This window comes from Helianthus annuus, chromosome 7, assembly GCF_002127325.2.
Source record: "Helianthus annuus cultivar XRQ/B chromosome 7, HanXRQr2.0-SUNRISE, whole genome shotgun sequence".
NCBI classification, from domain to species: domain Eukaryota; kingdom Viridiplantae; phylum Streptophyta; class Magnoliopsida; order Asterales; family Asteraceae; genus Helianthus; species Helianthus annuus.
The window spans coordinates 127579334-127586525 of NC_035439.2; the positions used below are offsets into that span (position 1 = coordinate 127579334).

At 35.1% G+C, this 7192-nt stretch overlaps 1 long non-coding RNA gene across 2 annotated transcripts; it reads right to left on the reverse strand.

Moving 5' to 3' along the window:
- Positions 1 to 488: 488 nt before the first annotated feature.
- LOC118480420 lies at positions 489 to 4134 on the reverse strand. Of its 2 annotated transcripts, XR_004862661.1 has the most exons (4): positions 3877 to 4134; positions 2287 to 2532; positions 1486 to 2001; positions 489 to 920 (listed from the first exon to the last, which is right to left on the reverse strand). It is a non-coding gene; the product is annotated as an uncharacterized LOC118480420 (long non-coding RNA). The 2 variants fall into 2 exon arrangements; XR_004862660.1 differs by lacking the exon at positions 489 to 920 and having other exon boundaries at positions 927 to 1624; positions 3877 to 4133.
- Positions 4135 to 7192: the final 3058 nt, after the last annotated feature.

The following is a 7192-nucleotide window of genomic DNA, read 5'->3' on the forward strand; positions in this document are numbered from 1 at the left end:
ACCGTTCAAGTCAGTTGTCATTCAACAAAAGCGCGCGATTTGCGCAAAGTGGGGTTGGGAGATGCCACCGGTTTAGTTTTTTTTTTATTTGGTTATGTAATTTATTTTTAAAGTTTAATGAAATTTATAATTTAGTGTTTTATTTTTAATTTCTAATTTTAAAATGAAAATTAAAAAATTGGGAGTGATAGAATTCCATCACTAGTGATTCCACCCCTCCTACATTTCTATCACTAGTGATAAAAATTTGGTTGATGACATGTCATGATTTGATTGGAGAGTGAGAGTGATAGAATCCATCACTAGTGAACCAACCCTAGTCCCTTATATTGGTACATCAAAGTTAAGGTGTTAATCCCAAACTATGATTTCTTGCGGTTGCATTGAAAGAACCTACAAAGCTGAGTATTCCACTTTTATATGTGGAAAAAAGTGGTGTGTAAATGTAATGCGAACTAAATTTATGTTTAGTGCTTGAAAGTTGAGGCTTAAAAAATTGGCCTTCAATTTCAACCCATTATGTTGAATTTGTAAGTTAAAGGTCAACCTGTATCTTCAGCCATTTACATATACCCAATGATTATTCTTTAAAAGCAATCACAAAATGTTTTTAAATTCTAAACCCTAAACAATCTACGAAACCTAAAAATTAAACCTGGTGAACAACAATTCAACCCAATAAGAGAAACCTCTGGATCAACAAATTATTTAAAGAAGAAAAAATGCAAAGGTAAAAACTGAACCGGCTGGAAAGATTGTGAAGAGCACAAACGAAAAGAAACGATTACCAATTTTGATGTTAATGGTGGTCAAGTCTACGCAAAAAGGCGATTTGAAGTCGAGAGTTGATGTCGACGGCAAATGATTTCAAGTTGAGAGTTGATGTCGGTGGTGGAGAAGTCACCGCAGAGGAGCGATTTCTGGTGGAAAGAAATCGTCAGAACAATAACTAATTCATGTTACCCTACAACTCTAGAAGATATAGATGGAAAATATCAAATATAACTACTGCTTTTCCATGAACAACTAACAACATTAAAATGCCAAAGAAGCAGGTGATGTTAAATTACATGTGCAGGTTTGTCAAGAGTTCGTATTACAAATATGATCATATGTTTAAGTATTAATCTCACTGATCATGTTATATGTGAAAATTCACATTCAGCACCTCATAAATTAGAAGAGTCTGAATCAAGATCCTTTTTACAGATGTTACGGCTTGGCAAGTGGAAGTATAATCTTATACAATAATCCTCATTTGTAAAGGTCAAAAATCCATGACTTACGATACAAAAACTACGTTTGTTTTTTTCTTTCTCCTCTCCATACGTTTGTAACTCCAACATATGATGTATTGAAAGTGCTAACAATATGCTAAATTAAAAGGGAGTCATCAAATATTTCAAATTTAATGATCAAGGTGTAACAAAACAAACCCAAGCGATAAAATTAGTGGATAAGAGAACCATAGCCGTGAAAACTTACCTTATTTGCCTCAGTCCTCTTCTGTACCCATGGCCGTCAACCTGCTTTGATGCCGGCAACCACCATCACCGCCTTCAACTACATAATCCTAGTTTCTGCCGCAATAGTAGCACCGCCAACGCCGCCTGATTGAGCAAATCTGAAAACGTAAAAGGACGATGGGCTTGTGTTTTCAGCGGTATGTTGAAGACCGGCAGATGTCGGTCATGTGAAACTTGGGAACGGGAACTGTTCCTAAGGACTTTCAGCAATTGTTATTATACTAGAGAGAGGATGACCCGCCGCGGTGCGGCGGGGTATTTCAGTTCTGTTAGATTGCTAATGTTTAGTTACAGTAGCTACAATTTTTATATATGCAACAACATGGGCCATCGTTTAAGCATTTTTTATACCTTCTATAAAGGAATATCTAAAACAAAAAGGTTGTAATGCAAAAATTTGAAGGTGTAGGAGGATGTCTTGTACTCGTTTGTTCATAGTGAGTGCGCTTTGTCCTTTGAGTTTTATCTGCTTCACCTATTTCAAAAGAAAAATTGCTACCTATATGTAAGTGGATGGGATGAATTTTACTATTACTGCAGTTGTTTTATTACCTCATGCATCTCTTAAGCTAATCTTAAATTTATAATAATTCAACCTTGTAATATGGATTGGATATCCATTAAGGATCCTTAAAATGGAAAGAAACATGTGTAATCTACTGGTTTCCAAAGGCATCAAATAACCATGTGATACTTATGCCTAATTATTTAGTTAGTGTACATGTAGAACATTTTCATAAAAAAAGGTATAAACTTGTACCTGTCCGAATGGTTGTCCAAATGATTTTCCGAATTTATTAGCAAACAACTTGCTACTAACAAAAACGTTAAACGGAAGCACACATGTGAGTGTTTATATATGCACTTCCACACCCATAACAAAACTGAAGCACATGTATTTAAGCTGGTATGTTTGGCGACATTCGCTCAAGCAGTGGTCTTGTGTTTGAGCGCTCATGATGCTCGTTGTCTTCATTGTATCTGTCCACACTCGGAATAAAAATACCTGAAACAAAAGGAAATGCGGCATTGGCACCCATTATTCAATCAATACCCTTGTCTGTTTTAACATACCTATAAACCAAATTCCAACTGCCAAAAATAGTATTGAATTTAGGATCAAGTCGGACATCCTCCCACCGTTAATTCACATCACCAAACATATGAATTGAGACTGGAAAATGCCATAGATAATGGTCTCAAACTCGGCCTCACGGTATGCGGACACACAAAGTTTACAGGACCCACATTGGATTAGATGTACATGTTCAAGGGCACTTTTAGATATCATTGACAAAGATGAACAAAAATACAAACGAAATAATAATAGCTTTACATATGAAATAGAAAGAAAGCTATTCAGACCAGTTGTCCAGAAGCCGTCGACTTCTTGAGCAGTGGTCTTGTTTTTGAGCGCTCAACAGGATGCTCGATGTCTTCATTAAGAATGTCTAAGGTGAAGTGAAAGTGTTTCTATTGAGTTAGATCTGAAATATCACAGAAAGCATAAATAATTTTCAAATTTGGTACAAAATTTAGGAAAACTGTATATTAATTTCCAATCTCAGAAGTGTTATGCTTGTTAAAAATATGTTGGTTATGGCAATGTTGATATAGTAAGTAACGATGATATCTCGCCACATCATAACTCGAGCGGAAACACAAAGGGCTGCAGTACGCCATCCTCAAGTTCATATCCGCATAATCATCACAATTCATCAAGCACTATTGAATGATGTTATGCACTACTCAAATATACAATTTTTCTAAACTGCATAAGTATACCAGCTACCATATATATGCTGGTAGATCTGCTGGTGGGTCGCGATTAGTATGTCGTAGCTATTTCCCTAAACCTTAATAACAATGTCATAAACTTTGTTAATCAAAGGCCAATACCATAGATTTTTATTTGAAAATCAAGAAAAACAAAACCCAACCCAGCATTGCATATGTTTTGGTTCAAAAGAGGAAATGACAACAACATCTAGAAGCCAATAGGATATGAACCCAACATTCATTTTGAATGGAAAGTCAAAGAATCTACTGCACTCAAGTTCTTTTGATGGTGGGTTTAATGCCATCTTGAAATACACATACTCAAGCAAGTGAAAGTCGGACAACAGTAGGTCAAGCATGGTTAACGGAGAGGTATGGTCGAGATGGCATCAAACACCATCACGAACCACTACTGCTCCACTAACCATTGTTGCCGGATATTATCGCCTACTTCTGTTACTCCGTCAATAGTTGAGCGTCGCCGGAGAACACCACATCAAACGACATACATCAAATCGACCTAATAAGCTAATTCATCCAAAGAAATAGAGCAATGGATGTCAAGTCTAACCTCGTTCGTTAGAATACGTATTTCGTTTGGCTGGATTGGCTTCCAATGTCACGGAAGAACAACCATACTCGCCGCTATGGTTGTGTTTGCGGCGGAACCCTCGTCCTGCGGTTAGCGAGTTGTTGAAGCGTACACGCCGGATTGTGATGTCACCGCCGTTGCGCCACCGTCAATCCGCCGTAAAGATTGGTGGTCAGCCCATAACTCTCTCTCTCTCTTTACTGTATTATCTTTCTCTTATACTCCCGACTCTGAATCTTTCTCTTCTTTATTCAAAGGTAATGGCACAACCGTAATTAGCATTGTTTTTTTGTCCGGTGTATACACTGTAGCTAAGGACCCTACGCAAATTGTATATATCGTAATTAGCGTTGTTTTTTTGTCCAGTGTATACACTGTAGCTAAGGACCTACGCAAATTGTATATATAGTAATATAGTAATACATAATAAGTAGTTTCATGCACATGTTATTTAATTACTGTATGTATTAGAGTAGTGGAGCATGCACATCCTCAAATATGGGAACGTGAGTAGTAGTCGTTTAGCCAAGCATACTTAGGGCATGTTTGGCTAAGCTTATTAGAGGTAAAAAGGACTTTTGGGAAAAGGACTTTGGGAAAAGGACTTTTTGAAAAGGAGTTTAAAAAAAAAGTGTTTGGATTAGCTTATTGATATAAAATGATTAAAATGGCATTCTTTTAGATATAAGAAGGGTTATATTGGTAATTTCATTTTTGAAAAGTCACTTCTGGATCCAAAAGTCAGGAATTCTTGGCTTTTTCAAAACCTTCAATTCCTTCTTTGCTTTAAGCTATTTCAAAAAGGACTTATCCATTATCCAAACATAAAAATAGCTTATTGACTTATCAATAAGCTAATAAGCTAATAAGTCTGTTTGAGAAGCCCATCCAAACATGCCCTTAGTGTAGGTTCAGGTCCCACTTCACACACTCAATACAATGACGTAGAATTATATTATGTATGTAGTGAATACAATGCAGAGGAATAATGTTTCGAATGAAGGGGTACAATTGAAACCCAACTAACTGTAACCTATTTATAATAAACTAAGGGTCAATCTATTTGGACACCTTATCTGCCTATTTAGACACCCTTTGCCTCGTATAGGCCTATACGAGGCGTATAGGGTTACATCAAAATTAGTGCCTGACTCATGTCACTTCTGGTTTGACCCCTTCAAGACGCCTCGTAATAGGCCTATACTGGGGCGTATAGGACCCTTCGTAGAGGCCTCATATGTGACCCTTATATGCCTCGTATAGGCCTATACTGGGCGTCTTGAAGGGTTTTTCTTTTCTTTTTTTTTTTTAACAAACATTTATACAATATTAATCGTTTTAGCAAACTTTTATACAAAAACAAGTTTTTTTATTTTAAATAATTAATATTAGGATCCCTCGTTGGTTTTTTTTAGTTGAAAAATAGATGTTTTGGTAGGGTAATTTGATTGTTTTTTGAGGGTGGATGTTTTTTGAGTAAAAAAATGGTGTATAGTATAAGTCTAGTATAGGTCCCATATAGGTCTTGTTATAAGCCTAATAGGCCTAAACGGGGACCTAAAACCACACCTATAGTCCTATACGAGTGTTGTATCTTATCCAATAGTCTAATGTCCGTATTGTATTGTATCGTATCATATCATATCGTATAGTATAGTATAGTATAGTATAGTATAGTATAGTGTAGTATAAGTCTCGTATAGGTCTTGTATAAGCCTAATCGTGTTGTATTCGTATCGTATAGTATAGGTATAAGTCTCGTTATAGCTCTCGTATAGACCTATATGGGACCTATACGAGACTTATACTATACACTATACGATACAATACGATACCATACTATACGATACAATACGATACTATCGTATCATATAGTGTAGTATAGGTCCCTTATAGGTCTTGTATAGGCCTATCGACGTATACGGGCGTTGTATCGTATCGTATAGTGTATAGTATAAGGATGTGGTATCGTATCCTATAGTATCGTGTTGTATTGCATCGTATCGTATAGTATAGTGTAGTATAAGGGGCTGTTTGGTAGCCTCTGAATGGTCATTAAGAGGCTACCTCTTAATGGACCCATTAAGAATTTTACCAATGAGAAGGTAGAAGAATGTGACATGTGATGATTTACCATTCAGAGGTTACCTCTTAACCATTCAGACTTGAGGTTACCTCTTATTCATTCAGAGGTTTTAAACCATTAAGAGGTAGCATCTAAATGGTCATTAAGAGGCTACCAAACAGCCCCTAAGTCTCGTATAGGTCTTGTATAAGTCTATCGTGTTGTATTGTATCGTATAGTATAGTATAAGTCTCGTATAGGCATCGTATAATTAATATTAGTGTTATTATAATTAATATGAGTTTTTTATAATTAATATTAGTGTTATTGATATTAATATGAGTTTTTTTTATAATTAATATTAGTGTTATTATAATTAATATGAGTTTTTTTATAATTAATATTAGTGTTATTATAATTAATATGAGTGTTATTATAATTAATATGAGTTTTTTATAATTAATATGAGTTTTTTATAATTAATATTAGTGTTATTATAATTAATATGAGTTTTTATAGTTAATATTAGTGTTATTGATATTTAAAAAGAGAAAACAAAAAAAAAAAACCCTTCAAGATGCCCAGTATAGGGCTATACTAGGCGTCTATGTGGACCAAAAGACCATTATACCCCTGAATTAGGCCTATACTGGGGGCAATTCAGGGGTTTAATGGTCTTTTGGACCCTTGGTATAGCCCCAGTATAGCCCTATACTGGGGCGTCTATTTTTATTTTTTTTGTTTTTTCTTTTTAAATATTAAAAAAAGAAAACAAAAAAAATAATAATAGACGCCCAGTATAGGGCTATACTGGGCGTATACGAGGGGTCCAAAAGACCATTATAGCCCTGAATTAGGCCTATACTGGGGGCAATTCAGGGGTTTAATGGTCTTTTGGACCCTTCGTATAGCCCCAGTATAGCCCTATACTGGGCGTCTTGAAGGGTTTTTTTTTTTTTTTTTTTAACAAACATTTTATACAATATTAATCGTTTTAGCAAACTTTTATACAAAAACAATAAAACTTTTTTTAAAAAAACAACTCAAATTACCCCACCAAAACACCCATTTTTTACTCAAAAAACATCACCCTCCAAAAACAATCAAATTACCCTACCAAAACATCCATTTTTCAACTCAAAAAAAAAAAAAAAAAAACCAACGAGGGGTCCTAATATTAATTATTTAAAATAAAAAACTTGTTTTGTATAAAAGTTTTGCTAAAACGAT